We start from the raw sequence: 27,497 nt of genomic DNA, 5'->3' as shown, positions 1-27,497 counted from the left end.
CTGAGGACAGTCAGAGGCAAAGTGTGGAGGTAGGATTACCATCTCCAGTCCTGGAAGCTCTGCTCTGTAACTCAACCAAAGGAGATGCCAAATCAGAGTGGCTCTTCAGCAGCACTACACTGTAGGAGGTATATTCCACGGGTCTCTTGGGCATGAACTCCTAGCCAGCCTGTCCATACCACAGGGATATCTCTCCTTTGGAACTTCCCCCATTCCAGCCAGGCAATCCTCTGATCCTTTGCTAGAACAGAGGCAAACCTGGGGTTTTAGGTACCATTTAGTGCTGAAAAAGAGGCAGGGACTCAGTGGGAAAAATGTGTTAGAAATTCAACAGATAAATTATAAAGAATCTCTAAGCAAACATAACCAGTAAAAACCAAAACAGACTAGACAGAGAAGATTGGTATAAATAATAAATCCTTCAATGCAACAACACAGATACATCCACAAGAACATGGAACCATGACCTCCCCAAATGTATAAAGCAAGGAACCAGTGACTGACCCTAATGAGATATTGATTCATGAGCTCACTGACCAAGAATTCAAAATAGTAGTTTTACAGAAACTCAGGGATCTCCAAGATAACGCAAGAAAGCAATTCAGAAACTTACCAGAGAAATTTAACAAAGAGAGTGAAGTGATAAAATATCAAATGAATCCTGAAACTGAAAAATATATTTGCACTGAAAAATTTATTGGAGGCTCTCAACACCAGAATAGATCAAGCAGAGGAAAGAATCAGTGAACCCAAAGACAGCTCTTTGAAATTACATAGAGAAGAAAAAATAAAATAAATGGAAAGGTATTACATAAAGATTGCCTACAAGATATAGAAAATTACCTCAAAAGACTAAATCTAAGAATTATTGCTGTTCAAGAGAAAGTTGAGCAAAAGCAAGAGATAGAAAAAAGATTACTTGATAAATAATAATAGAACACTTGTCAAAATGAGAAAAATATAAATATCCAGGTAGAGGAAGGTCAGAAAACACCAAACAGATTGGACCCAAATAACACTACCCCCAAGGCATATAATAATCAAACTCTCAAAGGTCAAGGACAAAAAGAGGATCCTAAAAGCAGCAAAAGGAAGAAATGACATACAAAGAAACTCCACTTCATTTGGCCACAGACTTCTCAATGACCATATAGGTCAGGAGGAAGTGGAATGTTATTTTGAAAGTGATGAAATAAACAAAAACCCTGCTATCCTCAAATACTTTATCTAGCAGACAGCAGAATTATCCTTCAAATATGAAGGAGAGATAGTCTTTTTCTGACAAACAAAAGCTAAAAGAATTCACCACCACTAGCTGTCTTACAAGAAAAAAGAATGTTTTTCAATCTGAAAGGAAAAAACACTAATGTGCAAAAAGAGAACATTTGAAGGTATAAAACCAACTGGCAATATTAAGTAGAGAAAACTGCAGAATATTCAAATACTGTAACTGTCATGTGCAACCCACCCATAAGTTTACTATGAAACCTAGAAGATAAATCTATCAAAAACTATTAAAACTACAGCAACCTGTTAAGAGATAGACAATATAAAAATATGTAAATTGAGACCAGCAAAAGTCAAAATGTCAGGGGATGGAATTAAAGATGGAGAGTTGTTTTAAAGTTTTTTATTTATTCTTTTTTGGTGATCTAAGACAGGGATCTCCAATCACTGAGCCATGAACCGGTACTGGTCTGTGGCATGTTGGGAACCAGGTCACAGCAGATGGTGAGCAAAGGCCAGTAAGCATCACGATATCACTGATCTGCCTGAGCTCCACCTCCTGTCAGATCAGCAGCAGCATTAGATTCTCACAAGAGTGCAAACCCTATTGTGAATTGCATGTGTGAGGGATCTAGGCTGAGTGTTCCTTATGAGCATCTAATGCCTGATGATCTGAGGTGGAACAGTATCATCCCAAAACCATCCCCACTGTCCCATCTATGGAAAAACTGTCTTCCATGAAACTGGTCCCTGGTGCCAAAAAGGTTGGGGACTGCTAATCTAAGATAAGCTGTCATCTCTTTAAAATAATTTGTTATATCTATAAGATGTTTTCTATAAGCCTCATGGAAACCACAATGTAAAAACCTAAAATAAACACACTAAAAAAAAAAAACAAAAAACAAACAAACAAACAAAAAACCAAATTAAAACATAGAACCAGAGAAAGTCAGGAGGAGAGGAGTTACAAAACAACCAGAATACAAGAAACAAAACGGCAATTCTCCACTCAGAAATTTATCAGACAATTTTAACAAAGAAATTAACATTATTTAAAAAATCAAACAGAAATCTTCATGGACTGAAAATTCAGCTCCCAAGTACATAAAGCAAACAATAGATACAGAGAAAGAGAGACTGTAATACAATAGTAGTGGAGGATGTCAAATACCCCACTTTCACCAATGAACAGATCATCTAGACAGAAAATCAACAAAGAAACAATTGAGTCAAACTACACATCAGACCAAATAGGTCTAACTGATATTTATAAAACACTCAACTATTCAGAATACATATTCGTTTCAGCAGTACATGGAATGTTCACCAAAATAAACCACATTTTAGGCCACAAAGCAAGTCTCAACAAATTTTAAAAAGTAGAAATCTGGCTAGGTGAGGTGGCTCACACCTGTAATCCTAGCACTTTGGGAGGCTGAGGTGGGCAGATTACCTGAGGTCAGGAGTTCTGGACTAGCCTGGTCAACATGGCAAAAACCCTGTCTCACTAAATATACAAAAATTAGCTGGGCATGCTGGTGCACACCCATAATCTCAGCTACTTGGGACGCTGAGGCAGGGTAATCACTTGAACCCAGGACGCAGAGGTTGCAGTAAGCCGAGATCTTGCCACTGCACTCCAGCCTGGATGACAGAGCAAGACTCCATCTCATCTCAAAAAAAAAAGAACACGTTGGAAATTATACAAACACATGGAAGTTAAACAACATGCTCCTGAACAATGAGTTGATGAAGAAGTTAATCAGAACATTTAAAATTTCTCAAAACAAATAAAAATGGAAACACAACATACCAAAACCTATGGAACAGAGCAAACACAGTATTAAGAGGGAAGTTTATGGTAATAAACATCTACATCAAAAAAGTTGAAAGACTTCAAAAAGACAACCTAACAATGCACCATCTCAAGGAACTAGAAAAGCAACACTAAACCAGACTCAAATTTACTAGAAGAAAGGAAATAATAAAATCAGAGCAGAAATAAATGAAACTGAGATTAAAACATTATAGAAGATCAACAAAACTTTAGTTTAAAAAAAACAAAAACAAGAAACCGACAAATCTTTAGCTAGACTAACAAAAAAAAAAAAAAAGAAAAAAAGAGAGAGGACCCAAATAAAATCAGAAATGAAAAAGATACGTAACAGAGACCACAGAGGTACAAAGAATCATTAGAGATAACTGCCAACAAACTGAAAAATCTAGAAGAAAAGAATACATTCCTGAACACATACAAACAAAACTGAACCATGAAGAAAAAGAAAACCTCAACAAACCAATAGTAAGTAGTAAGATCAAAGCTATAATTAAGTCTCTTATCAAAGAAAAGTCCAGGATCTGATGAATTCTACTAAACATTTCAAGAAGAGCTATAACAGTTCTACTAAAACTCTTCAAAAAAAACTGAAGAGGTAGGAATCCTCAAACTCATCCTGCAAGACTGGAATTACTCTGATACCAAAACCAGACAAGGCCGCAATAAAAAAAAAAGACAATCATAGGCTAATTTCACTGATGAACATAGATGGAAAAATCCTCAACAAAATACTAGCAAACTAATTGAAAAACATGTTAATAAAATGATTCGACATTTTCAAGTGGGATTCATCTCAGGGATGCAAAGATGGCATATGCAAATCAATAAATGTGATATATATACCACATTAACACAATCAAGAACAAAAAACATGATCATTTCAGTAAGTGCTGAAAAGCATTCAGTAAAATGCAATATCCCTTTACAATAAAAACTCTCAACAAACCAGGTACAGAGGAAACATAATTCAAAATAATAAAGACCATATATGAAAAACCCACAGCTGACAACACACCAAGCAGGGAAAAACTGGAAGCCTTTTTGCTAAGATCTGGAGGAAGACAAGGGTGTGCACTTTCACTACTTTTATTCAACATAAAGTGGAAGTGCTGGCCAGACAATTAGGCAAGAAAAATAAATAAAAGGCATTTGTATTGGAAAGAAAGAAGTCAAAGTGCCTTTCAAGGTAGATGACAGGATCTTCTATTTTTAAAAACCAAAAAACTATTAGAACTAATAAGTGAATTCAGTCAAGTTGCAGGATACAAAACCAACATACAAAAATCAGTAGCATTTATAAATACCAATGGTGAACAATCTGAAAAAGAAAGCAAGAAAGCAATCTAATTTATTATAGCTACAAAGAATGTAAAATACCCAGGAACTGTTTGTTTTTGTTGTTGTTGTGACAGGGTTTTGCTCTGTCACCCAGGTTGCAGTAAAGTGGCATGATCACAGCTCATTGCAGTCTCGACCTCTTGGTCTCACGTGATCCTCTTACTTCAGCACCCCAAGTAGCTGTGACCACAGGTGCATGCCACAACATCTGGCTAACATTTTGATTTGTTGTAGAGATGAGGACATACTATGCTCCTAGACTGGTCTCAAACTCCTGGGCTCAAGCCATTCTTCTGGTTTGGCCTCTCAAAGTATTGGAATTGCAGGTGTCAGCCACTGTGCCTGGCACCTTAAAATCAATTTAACCAAAGTTGTGAAAGATCTTTATAAGGAACACTGTAAAACACCGATTAAACAAAAGATGACACAAAAAATGGAGACGATATTATACCATGCTCATGAACTGAAAGAATATTGTTAAAATGACAATCCTACCCAAAGCAATTTACTGATTCAAGGTAATCCTTATCAAAATGCCAATAATATTCCACGTAGAAATAGGGCATACAATCCTAAATTTCATACAGAACCACAAATAACCAAAGCAATCTTAAGCAAAAGGAGCAAAGCTGGAGGCCTCACACTACTTGACTTAAAAATATACTACAAGGCTACAGTAGCCAGATCAAAATGGTACTGGCATAAAAAACAGACATAAATATCAACTGAACAGAACAGCGAACTCAGACATAAATCCATGCCATTTGTAGCCAATTCATTTTTGACAGAGGTGCCAATAATATGCAATAGGGAAAGGACGGTCTCTTCAATAAATGGCACTGGGAAAACTGGACAATTATATGCAGAAGACTGAAACATACCTCAATCTCTCACCATATACAAAAATCAAATAGAAATGGATTTAGACTTAAATCTAACACCTGAAATTATAAAACCACTAAAAGAAAACATTGGGGAAATGCTCCAGGATACTGGTCTGGGCAAAGATTTTCTGTTTAAGTCCTCAAAAGCATAGGCAACAAAAGCAAAAATGGACAAACAGGATTACATCAAGCTGAAAAGCTCCTGTACAGCAATCAACAAGGTGAAGAGACAACCCATAGAACAAGAGAAAGTATTTGCAAATTGCCCATCTGACAAGAGATAAATAACCAGAATTTATAAGGAGCTCAAAAAACTCAATAGCAGAAAGCCATTAATCTGATTTTAAAAAGGGCAAAGGCCTGAACAGACATTTCTCAACAGAGAACATACAAATGACCAACGGGTATAAGAAGTGTTCAACATCAGTAATTATCAAGAAAATGCAAATCAAACCCGAAATGAGATACAATCTCATCCCAACTAGAATAGCTTTTATCAAAAAAGACAGGGAATAACAAGCTAGTGAGGATGTGGAGAAAGAAAAATCCTTATACACTGTTCGTGGGAATATAAATTAGAACAGCCACTATGGAAAATAGTTCAGAGGTTCCTCAAAAAAACTAAAAGTAGAATACCATATCATCCAGCAGTTCCGCTACTGAGTATGTATCTAAAAGAAAGGAAATCAATATGCTGAAGAGAGATCTGTACTCGCATGTTTATTGCAGCACTATTCACAATAGCCAAAATATGGAATCAACCCAAGTGTCTATCAATGAATGAATAAAGAAAATGTGGTATACTGGGAGGCCAACGGGGGTGGATTGCTTGAGTTCAGGAGTTTGAGACCAGCCTGGGCAACATAGCAGGACTCCATCTCTGCAAAATAATAATACCTATTTAAAAAGAAAATGTGATATAAATACACAATAGATTATTATCCAGCCATAAAAAAAATTGAATCCTGTCATTTGGAGCAACATGGATAAAACTAGGGGTCATTATGTTTGGTGAAACAAGCAAAGCACAGAAAAACAAATTTAGCATGTTCTCACTCATATGTGGGAGCTACAAAAGTCAATCTCATGAAGATAGCAAGAAGACTGGTGGTTACCAGAGGCTGGGAAGGGTATCGGGGAAGGGGGATCAAGAGTGGTTGATTAATGGGTATAAACACACTTAAAAGAGGTAAGACTTGGTACTTGACAGATCAGTAGAATAGCTACAGATAACATTAATCAAGTGTGTGTTAATACACTCAAAATAGCTTGAAAAGAATAATTCAAAAGTTCCTAGCATAAACAGATAAATATTTAAGGTGACTGATACTCCAATTACCCTGATTTGATTATATAAACGTATCAAATTATCACATGGACCCCCAAAATATGTACATTTATTTATCAATTTTAAAAATGAAAAATATGAAACGAGAAAGCACCATTTTGATGTGAAAATTCTAGAATCTTTTTATAAGATATCACAGTATTTTTGTTCATGTAACAATAAAACTAAAAACGCAATATAATTAACTTTACCTAAAATCTGGAAAAGGCAGAATATACAAAATTTATTCAATCTTGCAACTCTATCAATTGTTATCACTGGAGGCTATTTTCAATATTTTATATACTTTTATGAATATTTTAATTAATTACCGTAATACGTTTTAAAGATTTACAATATCCTAGAATTTGTACCAGGCACTCTTTAGTTTCTATGTTGGAGGCATAACATGGACTAAGGCATTGTACCTTTCCCAGCAGTTCACACACTAGTGCTGAAGGTAAATATTATAGACACAATTAGAAGAGTAGTGTTTACACAGTTCAATTCCAATCCATAGAAAAGTGGTCTTATTTAGTTTGAAAAGGGTACAAGAGGCCAAAAACATTATTCATAATAAGAGATCACTTGGCCTAAGTCTTAAAGGATGAGTGAGTACTTTTCAGGACAAGAAAGGTGGAAGGGCATTGCAGGCAGTGGGGATGGCACATGCAAGGGTGAAAGATGAGAGGACGCACATGACAAGTAGCAGCTGGGGCCAGAGCATAGTTTGCTTAGGAAGGCTTAGTTGTAAAAGAAGCAAACTGCCCCAGCCAAAGATGACCTAAGGAGACCGGGTAATAAAGAGGAACCTAAATTACCTAGATTCTAAAAGAACCAAACTGAAAAACGCACATACACAAATACAAATATTTTACCCTAACAAAAAATGCAGGGCTCATTTGATTTCTTCAAGTCAGTCTTTCATACAGGTAACCAAAAACCTGTCTTACCATACATCAAGTATGATTACTCACATATTCCTGTAGAATACACAAAAATAGTCAATAATTAAAAGTAACAATTAAAAGTATGCTGGAGTATAAACTCTGGCCACAATTTATTATCTGATTATCTTCTGGTGATTTCCAGTACTGGCTCCTACCATAGGAAGACCAGGGGTAATATTAACCAGCTTTTAGATATTTTGCAACCAAATTACCCAATATGACCCAATCCCATTTGGCTTCCTCAAATATAGCAGATAATTTTCTTGGTATGAGTAGGGTAGAGGTGAAAAGAAATCTCAATTACGAACCAAGATCTAAATTACAATCTTTGTTAGTCAGTTTCTACTGCTACAAAGCAGTACCTCAGACTGGGTACTTTATAAAGCAATGAGATTTATTTTGGCTCATGGTTCTGCAGGATGTACAGGAAGTGTGATACCAGTATCTGCTTCTGGTGAGGGCCTCGAGAAACTTAAAGAAGTCAAGGGGGAGCCAGCATATTTCATAGTGAGGTGTGGAGGAACAGAGCAAGGGGGAAGGTGCCAGGCTCTTTTTTAACAACTAGCTCTCTCATGAAGTCAGGGGGAAAAGCTCATTACCATAGGGAGGCACCAAGCCATTCATGAGGAATCTGCCCCATGATGCAGACATCTCCCACCAGGCCCCACATCCAACAGTGGGGATCACATGTCAACATGAGATTTGGAGGGAACACAGATCCAAACCAGAACAGAATCTTACTTGGATACTGGCTTTCATTTCTAATGTAGGAAAAAGGTTGAGATTTGCCTATTAGGGAAATTTTATGCTGTGTTTGTCTAAATGAGTATATTTGCAACTTTATGAGGTAATACAGGTATGAAGCTGATGGAGGTATTTTTATCACAGGTACAGGAACAAATTAAAATGCAGACAATAAAGAGAAAATATGGAAGAAAGCAACAGTAAATAAATTCATTTATTCATTCAATAAATGTGTGCCCACCGTGTGCCAGGCACTGTTTTTGGCACTTAAGATACAGCTATGAACAAACTAGATACCAACCCACCTTTTTCCACAAAGTAATCTAACTAGACGGCTGTGCTTTGGGCCCAAAGAAAGTTCAATTTAGGTTCACACTATGCTTAACAGATTAGCTGTGCTAAAAGCTAATTCCTGACTCATCTTTTCTGTCTTATGTATTAGTCCATTCTCACACTGCTAGTAAAGACATACCAGAGACTGGGTAATTTACATAGGAAAGAGGTTTAACTAACTCACAGTTTTGGCATGGCTGAGGAGGCCTCAGGAAACTTAGAATCATGGCAGAAGGTGAGCAAACACATCCTTCTTCACATGGCGGCAGCAAGGAGGCGTACCAAGCAAAAGCAGGGAAAGCCCCTTATAAAACCATTACAGGCCGGACGTGGTGGCTCACACCCGTAATCCCAGCAGTTTGGGAAGCCAAGGAGTGTGGATCATGAGGTCAAGAGATCGAGATCATCCTGGTCAACATGGTGAAACCCGTCTCTACTAAAAACACAAAAATTAGCTGGGCATGGTGACGTGTGCCTGTAGTCCCAGCTACTCGGGAGGCTGAGGCAGGAGAATTGCTTGAACCTAGGAGGTGGAGGTTACAGTGAGCCGAGATCACACCACTGCACTCCAGCCTGGCAAGAGCCTGACAGTGCAAGACTCCGACTCAAAAACAAAAAACAAAAAACATTAGATCTCATGAAAACTCACTATCACAAGAACAGAATCAGGGTAATCGCCCCCATGATTCAATTACTTCCCATTGGGTACCTCCCATGACACACGAGATTATGGGAACTACAATTTGAAATCTGGGTGGGGACACAGCCAAACCACATCACCTTATTTGAAGAGTTCCCATGACAGCATCTGCCTCCTTGTGTCCCGAAGTGGACATGAGTGTGTCCAGCCTTCCTACAAACCCTCACTGCTCATCCATCCTACATCATGAAAGTACACATCAGTATCTTTCCAAGAGTGTACACAAGGGCTGCGCTGCCAGTGAACAGGTTAAAACACCCTCAGAGTCTGCAAACACTTTCAGAATCCCATGCTGGGTCTGCTCCAACTGGGTCGTTGGGACCCACACAGTGGTCTAATATTTAATGCTCTAATATTTAAAAATAACTGACACTTGCAAAGTTTCTTTCCAAGAAACTGTCTATGGTGAAGGTTTATCAAATCATGAAAACGTAGGCTGAAAATCAGCTGTTCTGCTACAAAAGAAAGCAGCGATAGTCTAAAGAGCATCTGAATGAAAATTAGAATGATTAAAATTTCTTCTTTTTCAGTTTACCACCTTTATGTTTCTTCCTGACTTCAGAGGAAAGTAACTTTATAACTCAGTATTGGTACCATGAAAAGTATTTATTGATTTGCTTTCATTTGTTTGTAATAGGTTTAGGGAAAACAGACACTAGCAGAAACCTAAACCTTGACTTTATGACTATATTAGCAGAGTCTCGCTCTTACAGAGCAAGCATTCCTACTGCTGGTGGTTTAAACTAAAATATCCGTGCTTTAACCTATTTAAACATTAAAGAACAGCAGTGTAATGGCCACAGATATGAGAGTTAGTTTAGTGTGATTTGAAAGGCTTTCTGTTCATTTCTTATTTTAAATGTACAGCTCTCATTTATTTTGTTTTACCAAAAATTTTCTCTTTAATTCCATTGAAATTGAATTCTTATGTGACCTTCTCTGATCAACTCTTAAGTTGATCAATACTGTTAATGAAAAGTTCAAGTGTGCCTGGGACTGTCACTAAGAAAAAGGAGGACATGTAATACACCCTTAGGTTCTTTTTCTTTTTCTGTAAACAAGTTTTATTTAAATAAGTGTTTAGGCGGGGCTCGGTGGCTCAGGCCTGTAATCCTAGCACTTTGGGAGAGTGAGGTGGGTGGATCACCTGAGGTCAGGAGTTCGAGACCAGCCTGGCCAACATGCGAAACCCTATCTCTAATAACAATACAAAAATTAGCTGCATGTGGTGGCACATGCTTGTAATAACAGATACTCGGGAGGCTGAGGCAGGAGAATTGCTTGAACCAAGAAGGTGGAGGCTGCAGTGAGCCGAGATCACGCCACTGCACTCCAGCCTGTGCAACAAAATGAGACTCTGTCTCAAAAAAAAAAAAAAAAGAAGAAGGTTTAAATACATAACATTAAAACTGGAGGGAGAAAAATCTATTAAAACCGGTTTGTTACTTCACATGTCATTGGGCAGCTGTTACATTAACTTGCAAGCTCTATAGCTAGGTACATGACTGGTACATCAGTTTGAGATTTATTCCCTTGTCAAAAGTTTAACTTTGAGGGAAGGTTGGCCTCACATTCTGGTGTTTGGACATCCCTTAGCTAGTATGCCTAATCAAAAAGATCTTTGTGGCAAGCCAGATATCCTATCACCTCACTATAGGGAAGGGGGCCTCTCTAAAGCTATGCCCCCTGGTCAGGTTGGAGATGCCAGGGGATGTTTCTTTGACTACCAAAGGCTCCTTTCCAATAGTACAGCTGCTGTTGCTGCCTTACCCCCATCTCTCCTCTCAGATTCACCGTGGATTGTTCAGGCAGTGACATTCTCTTAGGGCAGGGGACTCTACAGAGGGAGAATGGAGGAGCTTCTTACCAGACATAGTTGTCTATGATTTTAGGGCTCTGGGCATGGCTGAAATATGATGACATTGCTTTGTTTTAGGCTTGACACTGCCAGGCGCCTATTGCTTGATCTCTGTTTACATTAAGAACTTCAAGACTAGACAGCATGGCTCTTTTCAGTTTACTGCATGAAGGAGTTACACTAGTCCAAGTTAAAAGCAGATCATAAATGGTTACATTATACAAGCTGCGAGGTTTTCAAACTTGTGACAAGGGACAGAAAGGAAATTCTATTCATTGCAAGGAAATCCTCACTCAAGCTTCAGCGAGCCACAGCACTTAAAACCCATGAACCTTTAGCTTATTGTCCTTAGCTATTTCAATCTGTACGTGGAAGCGGCATGTTCTTGCGCTGGTCACCCTGTAGCTGAATGACTTCTCCTTATTCTGGATGCTCAATTACAGTACTGTTGCAGGCAAACTTCTTTTTAAATGCCTTCATTGGTTTCTTTTTATCACACTCATCAGCAATCCCTTGGACAGCAGGAAGGGTCTTCCTGCTGTTCCTCTGTTGGACGAATTCTTATATGGATATAATCCTCAGTGTCAGCAGAAAGCAGGTCATCACCCTCACTTGCATCAGCAAAGGGGTGGAAAGAGTGGAAGTTTTGGATTGTGGACATACAACACAATTCCTTTTCCTCAGTGGAAATGGCTGCAAAAGTGGGCAGTGGCAGGAGAAGGGGGAACCAAGTCCTTGGCAGTGGTGGCTCAGTGACTGGGGCCCCCTCAGATTCTTAACCTGAAAACACTGGTGCTTGATATGGGTTGGATTTGCGTTCCCACCCAAATCTTATGAGTTATAATCCTCAGTGTTGGAAGAGGGTCCTGGTGGGAGGTGATTAGATGGTGGGGGGACTTCCCTTGAGAACTGGTTGCTTAAAAGTGCATAGCATCACCTCCTTCCCTCTTTTTCTCCTGCTCCCACCACATAGGACATGCCACCTTTCCCTTCCCCTTCCACCATGATTGTAAGCTTCCTAAGGCCTTCCCAGCCATGCTTCCTGTACAGGCTGTGGAACTGTGAGTCAATTAAACCTCTTTTATTTATAAATTACCCAGCCTCAGGTAGTTCTTTACAGCAGTACAAGAACAGACTAACACAGTTCTTAAAGTGGGTTCCCAGAACAGCAGAATCGGCAATAACTTCTGGGAACTTGTTGGAAATCCAAATTTTTGGGCCCCATCCCAGACCTACTGAAGCAGGAACTCTGGGTTTGGGGCCCTGCAATGTGCATTTTGATAACCCTCTAGGTGACTCTGACGTAGGCCAAAAGTTCTCAAAACCCTTATCTTCAAACATGGGTTGAGTTAGAAATGATTATGCCCTAAGGCTCCAAGAGCCAACAATATCCTCTGATTTAAAAAAAAAAAAAGATACCTCGGGATTTAGAAAACATCCCAGGAAGTCTAACTTTGTTTCACTCATTTATTCAAAAATATTGACTGAGAACTCATCATGCAATAGGCACAGTGCCGGGCACTACAGTGATGAACAAAATAAACTCGGTTCTTGCCTTTTTGAGGCTTATAGGCAGGATTTGTATATATACAAAAAAGTTATAAACATATTATGCTAAATGCTATGATGGAGGAAAAACAGGTGTTGAGTGAGAATAACGGAGGTACCCTTTCTTAGGACTGAAGTTGACGGTATACAGATGTATAGAAATGGGTGGTTCTTAAGAGTTTCTCCAGGGAAGTACCTTTGAAGCTAAGACCTTAAGCATAGGGAGGAGTTAACTAGGGGGAAGGTGGAAGGTAAAAATGGTCCCGGGAACATCATAGAGGCCAGAAATAGACCCACTCAAATGTGCCCATATGATTTTTGACATAGGCATTTCAGAAAAGTCTTTCAGAAAAGGAAGGAAAGTCTTTCAACAAACAGTGCTATAGCAATCTGACATCTGTAGTTAAAATAATGAATCCTCCTAATGTTCTGTCTTATGCAAACGTTAATTTCAAATGAATCTTAAATCTAAAATTAAAAAAAAAGACAACAACTATAAAATCTTAAGAAAACGTAGAAGATCTTTAAGAGCTAGGGCTTGGAGAAGTCTAGACACAACACCAAAAGAGCCATAAAAAAAAAAAGATGAACAATGTGGTCTTCATCAAAATTACACTCTTTTTTTTTTTTTTTCTTTAAAAGGTCTGGAGGCTCAGGGGCAAGAAAGAGCTCAATATATTTGCGCAAATGAGTTTTTAAGAGAGGGAAAGAACAGGTTGGGCTGAAGTGAGAGATAAGCAGAGGCTAGGTTATGAGACTTGCTTAGTCCTGCTGGTCATAGTAGGAAGACTAGGTTTTCTTCTAAGTTAAAAGTCACTAACAGGTTTAAGCTCATGAGTAAAATAAAATAAATGATTTTTTATTTTTAAGTGTTTTGTTTATGTGTAGGCTTCCTACTATCTTTAAAGAGAGGGAGCTCTGGGCTTCCTTAGTTTATTATCATGGGGAAAGGACCCTGGATATTCCAGGAATAGTTCATTCAGCTTTCACAAAGAGGATTTCACCTGGAAGATATAACCAGCCCTTTGAATTAAAAAGTACATATATTTTTTCCACTGTTTAAAGCAGAAAGGAGCTGGGGATGGTTGTACAGGCCTGTAGTTCCAGCTACTTCTGAGGCTGAGACAGGAGTTCGTGGCTATAGTGAGCTATGATTGCACCTGCGACTAGCCACTACATTCCAGCCTGGGCAACTTAGGGAGAGCCTGTAACACCCCTACACCACCACCACCAAGAAGACAGAAAGGCTCAGCCATGCCACATGGAAATCTCCCAGATTTTCTTGTGTTTTCTTAAGAACATACAAGTTCCTAACTTACTTAAGATAAGCTTTAAAGAGGTCAAATATCTGACCTGGAAAGGGCTTTCCAATTTGCTGTCTGATAAAAGCTCTCGCAATGTTAAATTTATGTTACCAACACAGCATATGCACCTCAACTGAAAATGGGTATGGGAAAAACTGTAGCAGAGACTGAATTTGGAGTTTGAAAAGACGGAACCAAATCAAAACCACAATATCACCTCATACTCATTAGGATGGCCACTGCTAAAAAACAAAAACAAAAACAAAATAAGTATTGGTAGCATGTGGAGAAACTGGAACCCTACATTGGTCAGGGTTGTTGGTGAAATGGTAAAATGGTACAGCTGCTATACAAAACAGTATAGAGATTCCTCAAGAAAATAAGAACTAGAACTACCATATGATCCAACAATTCCACTTCTGGATAGATGTCCAAAAGAACTGAAAACAGGAACTTGAAAAGGTATTTGTACCCCCATGCTTACTGCAGAAATATTCACAATGACCAACAGGCAGAAGCAACCTAAATGTCCATTAACAGATGAATGCCTAAGGAAAATGTAGTATATACATACAATGTATGCATATATATTTTAGGCTAAAGAAAGGAAATTCTATCACATGCTGCATCACGAATAGAATCGAAACTTGAGGACACTATGCTAAGTGAAATAAGCCAATCACAAAAAGCCAAATTTCCACGCCAAATACATGCAATTAAAGACATAGAAACAGAAAGCAGAAAGGTTGGTGCCAGGGGCTGGTGGGCAGGGGTAACACAGAGTTGTTTGATGAGTATAGAATTTCAGTCAAGTGAAATGGAAAAGTTCTAGAGATCTGTCATATGGCAATGTGCAGTTAACAATAATAAAATGTACACTTAAAAATTAAGAACGTAAATCTGTTATATGTTTTTTAACACAATTAAAAAAAAAAAAAAAGCAGAAGTGGCATTTACAGGGCTCCAGTCACACTCAAGGTCAAGCTGCCTTATGTTGTTTTCCTTTAGTGGAAATAAGCCTCACTTAAGCTTTTCCCTTTTTAAAAGAGGAGTCTCAGAACATTCTCTCCTTTTTTATCATCACAGACTCCCCTGATGGAACAAGCACATCGCTTTTATGATTCTTCAAGACTTCCGCTGATGTTCACCTACCCATGCTAGACAGGCAATTATAGGCGCAGGGAGGGAGCAGGGGCACCTGCAATGAAGATACACTTTAAAAGTAGGAAATGACCGAAAAAGCCTGTTCCCATTCTGAGGAATGCCTTTGAGAACAGCAGTATAGTCACAGACTGACCAATGACAGGCTACACCAAGGAGACATAGCCTTGACACTTGGCCAGCATGAGGTAGAGGCAGAAGGGAGGACCACTGGCTCAGCCCCACCCATTTCCCCAAGAGGCTTCTGCAGCCTTTCACTAATTCAAATGCCATCATCAACCACTTCTGCCATGTTCAGCTGGGAAAATGCAACAGGCCAGGGAAACATTCCACAGAAGGGACTTAAACCTCCCATCTCATGCAAAGGTCTTGTCTTTCCCCCTTTCCTTCTGAACAGGCTCTGATGGCAAGGTCTCAACCCCACCACACTAGGAAAAGCGTCAGACTGTGGGATCTGCCAGAGAAAAGGCTTCACCTCTAACCCAGGACGGAAAGGTTGGGCTCAAGCCAGAGACACAGGATGAAACCATGTCACAAGAAGACTGGGTTCCAGAGCCTGCAGTCTGACAGCATGAAAGTGCCAAAAGTGAAGAGCCTGCAACGAGGCCCTGGGGCATTACTAAACTTTTAGCCTCCTGGGGCAATAACACCTAATGAGCAGGGTCTGAGGCAAGAAGGAAGCCAGAAGGCAAGAATCTCAAATGCAGACAGTGAACCCTGGGGCCCAGTTATAAAGGGGAAAAGCCTGTTAATATGTGTGTCATACTAAAGCAAAATTAATTTACAAACATTTGTTTGAAACTCTGAATAAGCAGGTAGGGAGACGCAAAAACAAAATGTTTTAGCCATCAAAGGAAGGGAAATAGTCATTAATGGCAAAATATTTACTGTTTCTGATTTAAGGAATCTGAAATCTCAGTGACATTGCATTTATTTGTTCTATACTACTTAAAATATATAAAAACTATGTGTTGGTATGAACTTACATAGGTTTGTAAACACTTTCTAACCACCTCACTATTCAAAGTGTGGACCCCCGGCCATTTGCAGCAGCATCTGCCTGACTTGTTCAAAAACAGGGGCATCTTGGGCCCTGCCCTAGACCTACAGAATCCATCTGCAGTTCAGCAAGATCCCCAGGTGATTTGTAGGCACATTGAAATGGGAGGAGAACTGGTTTAGCCTTTATTTTTCCCCATTACCTTTTATCTGAAGTGACCTACAGTAATGGTTCACAACCTTGGATGATATTTCTTTTCTTTTTTGAGATGGAGTTTCAATCTTGTTGCCCAGGCTGAAATGCAATGGTGTGATCTCAGCTCACTCACTGCAACCTCTGCCTCCCAGGTTCAAGCAATTCTCCTGCCTCAGTCTCCTGACTAGCAAGCATGCACCACCAGGCACAGCTAATTTTTTGTATTTTTAGTAGAGACGGGTTTTGCCATATTGGCTAGGCTGGTCTCAAACTCCTAACCTCAGGTAATCCACTCGCCTCAGCCTCCCAGAGTGCTGGGGTTATAGGCATGAGCCACTGCGGCCAGCTGGATGATTATCATAATTATTGCCTAGGCCCCACCAAAGACCAATTAAGCTACTCTCTGGGTGTGGGACCTGAAAAGAAGTACTTTTAAAAGCTCCTCCAGGAAATGCAACTGCTACATTTGAGAGTTATTGGTCGATTCCAGTGGTTCTCAAAATATGGTCTTAGACCAGCAGCATCACCATCACTAAGGAACTTGTCAGAAGTCCCTTGTCAGAAGTTTTTCCTTCCCTCCTCTCTCTCTCTCTCTCTCTCTCACACACACACACACACACACACACACACACACACACACACACACACTTTGTGACTATGCTTTTTAAAAAAGAAACTCAGTAAAACTTCAGGTAATTCTCATAAAGCCCGTATTCTGGTATCTCTTTTGCACAATATATTTGGGACCGGAAATAAAAATATTTATGTCTTAGAAGGGTTAGTTAAAATTCACTTAAAAATGTGGATGCTGATGGAGTCCTAAGGGTCAAAGCAGACAAAGGATGAGAAAACTATTAGAATGGTAAATATATTGTTCCTTCTGGTTCGAGTTAGTGTTTGAAAAAAATATATATATATACTGTCCTTTAAGTGGTCTGCAAACAAGTGATGCTCTATAGGGCCTACCTGATAGCAATGGTACAGTAGTTCCTCCAAATATGATAATATAGTATCCCAAGACTCTCGCAGAGATTTTGATTCAGTGAGTCTGACATGGGGTCAAAACATACATTTTTAACAAATATTTTCAACTGATTCTTGTCCTCAGCAAAATTTGGAAAACACACCGTCTTCAAAGACTCTTATTCTTGCGGTGGCTCTAGCCTGTAATCCTAGCACTTTGGGAGGCCGAGGTGGGCGGATCACAAAGTCAGGAGTTGAAGACCAGCCTGGCCAACACAGTGAAACTCTGTTGCTACTAAAAATACAAAAATTAACCGGGTTTGGTGGCGTACGCCTGTAGTCCCAGCTACTTGGGAGACTGAGGTGGGAGAACCAGCCTGGGTGACAGAGTGAGACTCCGTCTCCAAAAAAAAAAAAAAAAAAAAAAGACTCTTATTCTGTAAGCCACTGTTTCTCAAAGTGTGGCCCTGGACCGCTGGTGTCAGCAACACCTGGGGACTGACTAGAAATGCATGCTCTTGGGCCCCATGCTGAGATTCTGAATCAGAAACTCTTCAGGTAAGTCCAGTCATCAGTGTGTTAACCACTGCATGAGGCCACTTTCAAAACTTATATCTTTTAAGTAAAAACTATCTGCTCCTATTCAAACACCTAATTTTTGGTAAGAAGCCACTCAATTTGAGTCTCCGTTTGTGTCTTTCATGTGGAAGCATGAAAGGGCATAATGAACAGTCTTTGGCTATAGCCATGAAATATCCATGTTGACAGAAACAGAGTGGAGCACACTGCAAACAATGAAAGCAGTTGTACTAGCGTGATGACGGCTTTTAAAAATATTACACAATTTTACTTTTATTGGAATGACAATCTAACAGCAACTATAAACACAAAGAAAACACTAAATATCCAATGTGATGAGACTTGTTCCTGTTCCTAGTTGCTATCTTTTCCTTCTTTTTATTGAAAGAAAACATATTTGCCACAAAGGTATGAAAACCAGATCACAGTTCCATAACCTCCAAATGCAAGAGAACTGCTTAAAAACAGGTGAGCACAAGACAAAGGGCAATTATAACACAGGACAGGCTTTACAGGGCTCTTGAAACCACCAAAACGAAATGCAAAGTTTTGTGGTTTTCAGCAAACATGCATTGTTCAAGAGAGAGGTTTTGCAGCCTTTATTAGATACCCCAAAGAAGCCAGACCCAAGGACAGTCAACAACCTCTGAATTTCCATGCATTTCACTGAACACAGATCTAGACAAAAGTCCTATTAATTTAATCTTCTATGATATGAAAAAAACAAAAAAAAAAAAAACCAAGATTCTTTTACCTGGAAACCTTTTGCTCTGGCCTTAAAAACTGCTTGCGAGAACTGGAGACACATCCACCATAGCACAGCTTGGAGATAAGCAAAGTAGCAGCACTAGACAGACCAAGAGCCTGGGAACCGTATTTCCATTTTCATTTCCACTTGGCCTGGAAACACCTCTGGGATTCTGGGAATGTTTCTTAAATGCTCTGGGCCTCAGATTCTTCATGTCCAGACTAGGACAGCCCTAATGACACTTCCAGGCCTGACAGACATTCTATGATTATGCTCTTCTAAATCCTGGGCCCACAGGGAACACAAGGCTCCCTTGAACTGACGTTGCTAAATAAAGTTAAGACCATATGGGATGCTGTGTATGAGTCAGCAGGACACAGGTCTTGCCTCACAGGACCCAGCTGTGCAAAGGAAGCTTCTCTGGCACAATGATGACTAGTCAGAGAATTCCCGCTGCCAATGCCAGAAGAGATGCTAAAACACCTGGGCTCTGTTTTCTCCTCTAACTTAGCTCCCAGTGTGGCTACTTTTTTTCCATCCGTTACAAATTAAGTTTTCTATTCCCTCTCTACATACTAGTACTAAATATTCAGCAATAAAGAAATGCATGAGAGAGAAGGTAAAAAATCAGCTGTAATTCCACTACTAGCAACGTTTTGGAGTATTGCTTCCCAATTCTTCCTTGTGCTTACATAAGCCTGTATGTACCTATACATTTTTTCCAAATGTTCCTTTATAACTTTTGACTTCATATCAGTCATCTTCCTAAGATAATAAGCCCATCTCTCTTTAATGGCTGCATAGTACTCCCTTTCATATTTGTGCCATTTGATCTTCCTTTATTGTTAAATAGATTGCTTCTTCACACTGCAAACACTTTATCTTTGAGATAGAGTTTTGCTCTTGTCGCCCAGGCTGGAGTGCAACAGTACAATCTCAGCTCACTGCAAACTCTGCTCCCAGGTTCAAGTGATTCTCCTGCCTCAGCCTCCTGAGGGGCTGGGATTACAGGCGTGTGCCATCCTGCCTGGCTAATGTTTGTACTTTTGGTAGAGATGGGGTTTCACCATGGTGGCCAGGTTGGTCTCAAACTCTTGACCTCAGGAGATCCACCTGCCTTAGCCTCCCAAAGTGCTGGGATTACAGGCATGAGCCACTATGGCTCACACTGCAAACACTTCGATGAGCATACTTTTACATATAACTTTCGGTACCTGTCCAATAATTCCAAATATTTGCAATAATTAATTTTAAATGGGTAAATTACAAGAAGTGAATTTGTGAGATGAAGAAAACAGAGCCTACACATAATAATGGATAATGTCAGTTTGTCCTTCAGAAAGTAGGTATTAATTTATATTCTCGCCAAAATGTTGTAGGAGGGCCAATGGAACTAGATTCCATTCCTAAATTTATTGAACATAGTAAACACATCCTCAAAACAATGTATCAAAAATGTCTGCATACTATTAATTTTAATATAACAACTTTAGGTTTTTAACATAGGATTCTACCTTTTTCTTTTTCTTTTTTTTTTTTTTTTTGAGACAAAGTCTCGCTCTTGTCCCCCAGGCTAGAGTGCAATGGGTGATCTTGGCTCACTGCAACCTCAGCAATTCTCCTGCCTCAGCCTCTTGAGTAGCTGGGATTACAGGCACCTGCCACCACACCTGGCTAATTTTTATATTTTTAGTAGAAATGGGGTTTCACCATGTTGGCCAGGCTGGTCTCAAACTCCTGACCTCAGGTGATCCGCCCATCTTGGCCTCCCAAAGTGCTAGGGATTACAGGTGTGAGCCACTGCACCCAGTCCTACATTTATTTTTCATTTCTGGCTCAGAGCAGTTTATATTTTATAAAACTCAACCTCTGTATATCATATGAACATTAATTATGAAGGTTAATTTGCAGATAATTTTTGAAATTCTCTCATCCAGAAGTCTAAGGATTGAAAATCCCTCACTTACTTAAAGTATTTCATTATCCGTTACATTATATGCAGCCTGATGTGTAAAACAATTAGTTGAAATAGAGATGTGAATAAACTCCAGACTTCTGTCCTAAGACAACAGGTCATTGTATTGCGAGAACAGACTGAGTAGAGAACAGAGTTGGACCCAAAGTAACCTGTGGAACAAGCATTCCTTTATCCTCTAAACAGAGGATGGATCTAATGCATGGTACTTACACACACATCCAACACATGCAGATGCTTAGGGAAAAATGCCAGTAAGTCACAGAAGAAACTTCTAGCTATTCCTGCTACTGTGAGGCCGGGTTTCCCAAATTAGTATGACGGAAGCAGAAATTAATAGAGCCCACTATAGATTATATAAAAAGACAGAAAAATTTTCAGGGATTTTGAAGCCATGAAACAAAATAGATTTTTTCAAAAGGAAGAGAACAAAGAATATAAGGGAAATATAAAATGTACACATATTAACACACACACACTTATTTTGGAGGTGCTCTTACAGAAACAAAACCCCATTCGTAAAGATATATGTATTATTTTTAGTGTTGTATGACCATAAAATTCTTAATTGCTATGCTTTAACAACTGAAGGGGCTCTGAAAACTGTCTGAGTCCAAATCCTTCCTTTCACAGATGAGGACTTTCTGCGAAGTAACAGAGGTTAAACAGCCAGAAGAATATAGTCACACAAACCAGTTAGTGGTGGCCCTGTTGCCTTATATAGAGGTAGAAAGAGAAGGCACATAACAGCCTTTTTCCTTTGATAGAAGTAGGAGGAAATGGAACTCTCTTTTCTGCATTTCTTCTCATTTCCTATTAGTCTTCTGCCCCTTCCCTCCACTGCTTTTCTCCGAGCCTTTAATAGATGTAAAATAAGCTAGTTACTGGAATTCCAAACCCAAGGACTGTAACATTTCTTTATTCATTTCATTAGCCGGAACATTGGGCCTCTGTTAGGGATACCTTAAGATTGGTAAAGAGACTGTGGACAATACTTAGGGTTTAGAAGTCTGAGTGGTCCCTCTCACCCTAAGCACTAGCTAAAACAGCTCCTCCAGACAGCTGAGGGTCTGGTGTGTGCCACTCTAACCTGCGTATTTTACAACAGTGATATGCAGAGTTGAAGTTCCCTGAAACACACACTTCCTGACAACCTGCTACTCAAGTTGTGCCCTGTGGTCCAGCACCACCAGCGCTCTGTAGCTAATTAGAAATGCAGAATCTTAGGCCTCCATCCCAGACCCAGGAGTCAGGATCTACATAACAAGAGTCCCACATTAAGGTGTGAAAAGCACTGTTTTAACAGAGAAATTTAAGCCATGTTTCCCTTGCTGGAAAGTAAAACAGGGATCACACTAAAAATGTTCCATTCCACAGATTTTTATTTTTTGATCTTTTACTTTCACTTTGCAAGAATAAAATCATATACATTTATTTGGCTCTAATAAGCAACGAGGCCAATCCCAAACTCCAATGCAGCTGTCAACAGAGAAAGGTAGATTTATGTATTTGATTTTAACTCAGTTTAATTTGCACTGAACTTTTTGCAAGTCACTCTGCAATGAAAATACTGGGGTTACATATTAATAAAACAGTAAAGTATTCCCTCCACCTTTATACAAATTTCATATTAACACTGGCAGTAAGGATAGTTTTATTCTATTATATTTGGGATTGCAAGGAGTCACACAGAGTGGCACCTTCCCCCTCTGCTCGGAAAAACACAGGACTGCAGAATTTTCTCTCTTTAGGCTTTTAGACCTTTCAATCCTGTTTTCTCATTCTAAAAGGGTAGTGGGGGTGAGGCAGAGATGCTGCAATATAGAGCCATCCCTCCAAGCTGCATCCTAACCGTCACCCCCTGGGTCACACCAAAGGAGGTGCACAGGTGGCGGGGGGGGGGGGGGGGACGGAAGCATTTTACACCTCCCTGGTTGGCTGCTGTGGTGAATGATGGTCAAAAACAAGATCGATACCAGCTTAACACATAGCTCACAGTGAATGAAAACCTTGATGGGCCTTTAAGAAGGAATGTCAGTCTTCAAGCTCCAACAAGCCATGCTATGGTGAAAACTACTGAAGTGTCAAAACTACTGTTCTGTGCCAGAGTGAACAAACACATGCTTCCGTTTTAACAGCTCATTAGGAAACCTGCTGTAGTGTGTAGCTATAATCGGGCACCACTTAACTTAAATCTGTAAGTTGCATTCCAGGATATTACTGGACCAAATCCACACTCTGTAAATCAGCTCACCTCAGTGACTGAAGTCAGCTGTCACAGATCTTTACAATTTCACCAATTTGCTGGCTCCTCATTTAATTTTCTTCTATGCTTTGAGCCAGGGTGACCACATAAGGTGAGGTCCAAAATGAGATGCTTTTACTGGTGTTAAAATGTTAAGTAAATGGGACATAGGGACAAGAGACATAAACCAGGGCAGGCAAACTGGGATATATAATCTCCCTATCTGTAAAGAACTAAGGGGAAAAAAAACGGAGCAGAAAGGGAATAGCAATAAATAGAACTACTGGGAGACTGCTATGAAGACACTCTAGAAACCAACTATACAATACGGATCATATATATATCCCTATATGCCAGGACACTCAACATATTACCTTATTTACGAGATACAATAAAAACATATACCATGGGTGCTAAGAAAGGCTGACAGTAATGTGAGATGTCAGATGAAGCTGTTCTCAGTATCACCACCACTTAGTATAAATGCCAACAAAATGATTTCTGGAAAGAGTCTCCTAATAATACAATCTCAAACATTCTCCCTAGAACTGCATTTGACATGCAGGTACACTGTTTTCCTCAGTTTAACTAGAGCCTCATCCCTGGATTATCTACATGGTTTCAGAACAAAGAGTTTCCCAGCTTCTATTTTAAACCAAACAAGACAACTGACATGTCCACGGTTTTATAATTTTACAGTGTTTTCACATGCATTATCTTCGATAAGCTTCAAAACAGCTTCATGAGATACACTCCTCCGCAACAGATAAAGAAATTGAAGCTCAAAGACGTGAGCTCCCCTTGGCCTGTGACTCTGTAACAGTACTTCTTATACTCTGCCTTTGTTCCTATTATGTTGCTCTTCCCCACTGGGCTTTAAGCTTTACAAGTGCAATGATTATGTCATTTTAGTTCTCTGAGAGCCTAGGATATCCAATGTCCAAAATTATTTTAAATTAATTATAATACTTATTTTGAATGAATGGATAAATTTCATAAAAAAGGATTTGGTATATTTCTATTTCTGTGTCTGTGTTGCCATTTAATGACCCAGAGAAGGCAAATCTTATACATACACAACACATTTTTAAAATATGTTGAGGTGATCCTATTAAAGAAGAAATGAGAAACTAACTACTATGCAGTTAAAACAATTTAAAGGAAAAGAACCGGCCACGCATGGTGGTTCACGCCTGTAATCCCAGGACTTTGGGAGGCCGAGGTGGGTAGATCACGAGGTCAAGAGATCAAGACCATCCTGGCCAACATGGTGAAACCCTGTCTCTACTGAAAATACAAAAAATAGCTGGGTGTGGTGGTGCATGCCTGCGGTCCCAGCTACTAGGGAGGCTGAAGCAGGGGAATTCCTTGAACCCAGGAGACGGATGTTGCAGTGAGCTGAGACTGCACCACTGCACTCCAGCCTGGCGACAGGGCAAGACACAGTCTCAAAAAAAAAAAAAAAAAAAAAAAAAAAAGAAAAAGAATCCCCAGAAATGGTAGTCCCTCATCTGTAGACTGGCTGTGTGTGAGGTGCACTTGAGAGCAGAGGGTTGCAATGTACTGGGTCAACCGGGTCCTTCAGTATTCTACCTGATTGCCATGGACTTCAACAATATCTCTATAAAAAACACTTTCTCAAATCTACCCACTGAAGATCTGGGATTGGGGCTATTTCATATCTCTGCTATATATAAGTATGAGCCAGAAGAACTGAGGTTATTTGGCACTTTCTTTAGTATTTATTGTTTTGAGTCAACAAGAAAAATACAGCTCAGGACATCTAATGAGACTGTGGTGAGAACTTTGGCTTCTAACGTTCTTACAATGCTTCTCCTCATTTGACACTATGGATACTCACAACTATACTGTTTTCTCAAGACCACTCCCCTTAAGGCAAAGTGAAACTTTAAAAAGACTGGGGATTAAATATATTTTTGAAAAATGAAACTGTCTATAAAAACTAGTTTGAAACCTGATCAATGATAAAGGCAGAGAAAGAGACCAAAGAAGTATGAAGTGAGACTTCTTAACGTTTCTGCTTATTATTTCTCATATTTTATAAATACAACACAGTACAGTTATTTATAATGCCAAGAATTGTAAGACATCTTTATGTAATAATGACATATCTTACCCAGAACTTAGTTGTCTAGTCACAATAATTACAAAATTAATGAAGACAGAAATAATCGAATAAGTAAATAAACTACCAAAAATACTATGGATGAATTTATCTTATACAGAAAGCTTAAGTCCATACTCAGTTCTAATTAACTTTGGATGTCTCCCTGCCCCTTCCCCACACTATAGCTTAGGCCAGATGACAAAGCCATGGGGAGTGCTTCTGAAAGGCCTAGTAACTCAAAGCCAAATTCCTATATCAAGGGAAGTGATCTTTTAAATGATGTTTAAGGGGTGGGCATGGTGGCTCATGCCTGTAATCCCAATACTTTGGGAGGCTGAGGTAGGCGGATCACTTGAAGTCAGGAGTTTGAGACCAGCCTTGCCAACATGGTGAAACCCTGTCTCCACTTAAAAAGAATTAGCTGAGCATGGTGGTGCCCACCTATAGTCCCATCCCAGCTGCTTGGGAAGCTGAGGCACAAGAATTGCCTGAATCCAGGAGGCAGAGGCTGCAGTGAGCTGAGATCATGCCACCACACTTCAGCCTGTGTGACAGAGAGACACTCTGTCTTTAAAAAAAAAAAAAAGATGTTTAAAAAACAAAAATGATCAGGCAAACTGCTCTGTAAACTGCAGAGTTGCTAAGAACATTGTTATTATAGCACAATACAATAATATTATTGAAAATAATGGACCCAACTTACTAAGAGAAGATTAAATCATGTTCAATATATTTTAAAAAGTCTGAAAGCATATAACTTTGGAAACTTTTCAAAAGGAAATTATCCAAGTGAGAGAGGCATACAGAAGATATAATTAGAGAGAGAAATCATGTACCACTGGGAAAGCTTAGCTTTCTAGAATAGCTTATTTTCTGCCAGAAACATAACCTACTGTAATTCTTTTAATAATAAAATTTGAAACAATTTATTTGTGAAACAATTTATTTAGTTATTTTAAATTTTATTTTATTAAAAGAATTTTTTTTTTTTTTTTTTTGCATGTAGCTGACCAGCCTACCAGGTCTTTTATGCAGTTCAACATACACAGTGACACCAAGGTAAGACAAATGAAGTTCCAGTTTGGGTGCCTCCATCTCCCTCCCCTGGATCCTGATCCAGTGACTGTCAAAGCCAGAAAGAACTGGTGTAGGGTGCTTGATCATGGGGAAGGCTGTTGTGGTTCGCCCGGCAGATGGGAAAGGGGGAAAGTTTCACTTCTTCACAATTTGAATGACATCCTCATCCTCCAACATATAGTCTTTACCCACTTTCTGAGGATTTGTGTTTCACAGAGAGACCCCAGGCCAGAGCATATTTAAATTATTTGATGAGATTGTTGTGAATCTTCATGCAGAAATCCTCCACTGTGGTCCTGGGGTAAGGAAGCAGCACTGGGGATGTATAATCTGGTAACTGGCCTTTGGGTTTGGTATAAATTCTCACTAGTTTCAGATAATCCCACATCTTTTCTAGTAGGTCATCAAAATTCCAACGGTGATGGACAGAGATGGGTACACAGTGAGGCACCTTATAGATGATATCCAATTCCTCAATGGAGATTTGGTCAATCTTATTTAACAGATAGATACAGGGGATATAAACTCTGTTTCCTTCCACCACATCAATGAGGTCATCAGCTGTAGCATTATTACGTAGAGTCACATCGGCATTATGAATCTTGTATTCGGCCAGAATGCTTTTCACAGTTTCAGCATCCAGCTCACTCTGGGGGCAAGTGGCTGTGAGATTAATGCCTCCCTTGTCCTTCTTCTTAAAGCCAATGTTGGGGGGTTTGCTGTTCAAGCGAATGCCAAAGACTTCCAGTTCATTTTCAATTATCCTCTTATGTCCCAAGGGTTTCAGGACACCCAAAACAATCAGGATCAAGTTACAGGTTCAGACCACTGCAATGACTTGACGACCTCTACCTTTCCCATCCTTGGCACCTTCAATGATACCTGGGAGATCCAGGAGCTGGATCTTGGCACTTTTGTATCTAATGACACCAGGCATGGTGGTCAGAGGAGTGAATTCATAGGCTGCTACCTCAGAATACACCCCTGCCAGGTTACTAAGCAGTGTTGACTTCCCCACAGATGGAAAACTAACAAATCCAATTCGAGCATCACCTGTCTTGGCCACATCAAAACCTTCTCCTGGACCTCCACCACCACCACCACCCTTTGGAGTAATGAGTTCTCGACAAAGCTTAGCAAGATGAGCCTTAAGCAGCCCTAGGTGGTGTGCTGTGGCCTTGTTCTTTTGAGTCCGAGCCATCTCAGCTTCTCTCTCCCCGATCTTAGCTAAGGTGCTGCTCATCCTGGTGAGTCCCCTGTGGCCTCTACACTGATTGCTTCTCTTCACACACCCGTGGGCAAACTCTAAAAGAATTTTTAAAATTCTTTTAATTTAACAGGATCTTGCTATGTTGTCCAGCTTGGTTTTGAACTCC

General features: G+C 39.6%; 1 protein-coding gene and 2 pseudogenes across 6 annotated transcripts in view; all 3 read right to left on the bottom strand.

Annotated features, from left to right (window-relative positions):
- The window catches only part of KANK1 (KN motif and ankyrin repeat domains 1), a 237,654-nt gene that overhangs the window by 75,694 nt on the left and 134,463 nt on the right, over positions 1 to 27,497 (bottom strand). The gene's annotated exons all lie outside the window — the stretch shown is intronic.
- Positions 11,437 to 12,278, bottom strand: LOC116559845 (annotated as a pseudogene).
- On the bottom strand, positions 26,045 to 27,381 carry LOC116559844 (annotated as a pseudogene). The gene has a single exon (XR_004272653.1). The product of XR_004272653.1 is annotated as a developmentally-regulated GTP-binding protein 1 pseudogene (transcript).

The sequence above is a fragment of the Sapajus apella genome, unplaced genomic scaffold (assembly GCF_009761245.1).
Source record: "Sapajus apella isolate SASKATOON/1434 unplaced genomic scaffold, GSC_monkey_1.0 scaffold24, whole genome shotgun sequence".
Taxonomy (NCBI): Eukaryota; Metazoa; Chordata; class Mammalia; order Primates; family Cebidae; genus Sapajus; species Sapajus apella.
This window is presented reverse-complemented; position numbering and strand designations above follow the sequence as displayed.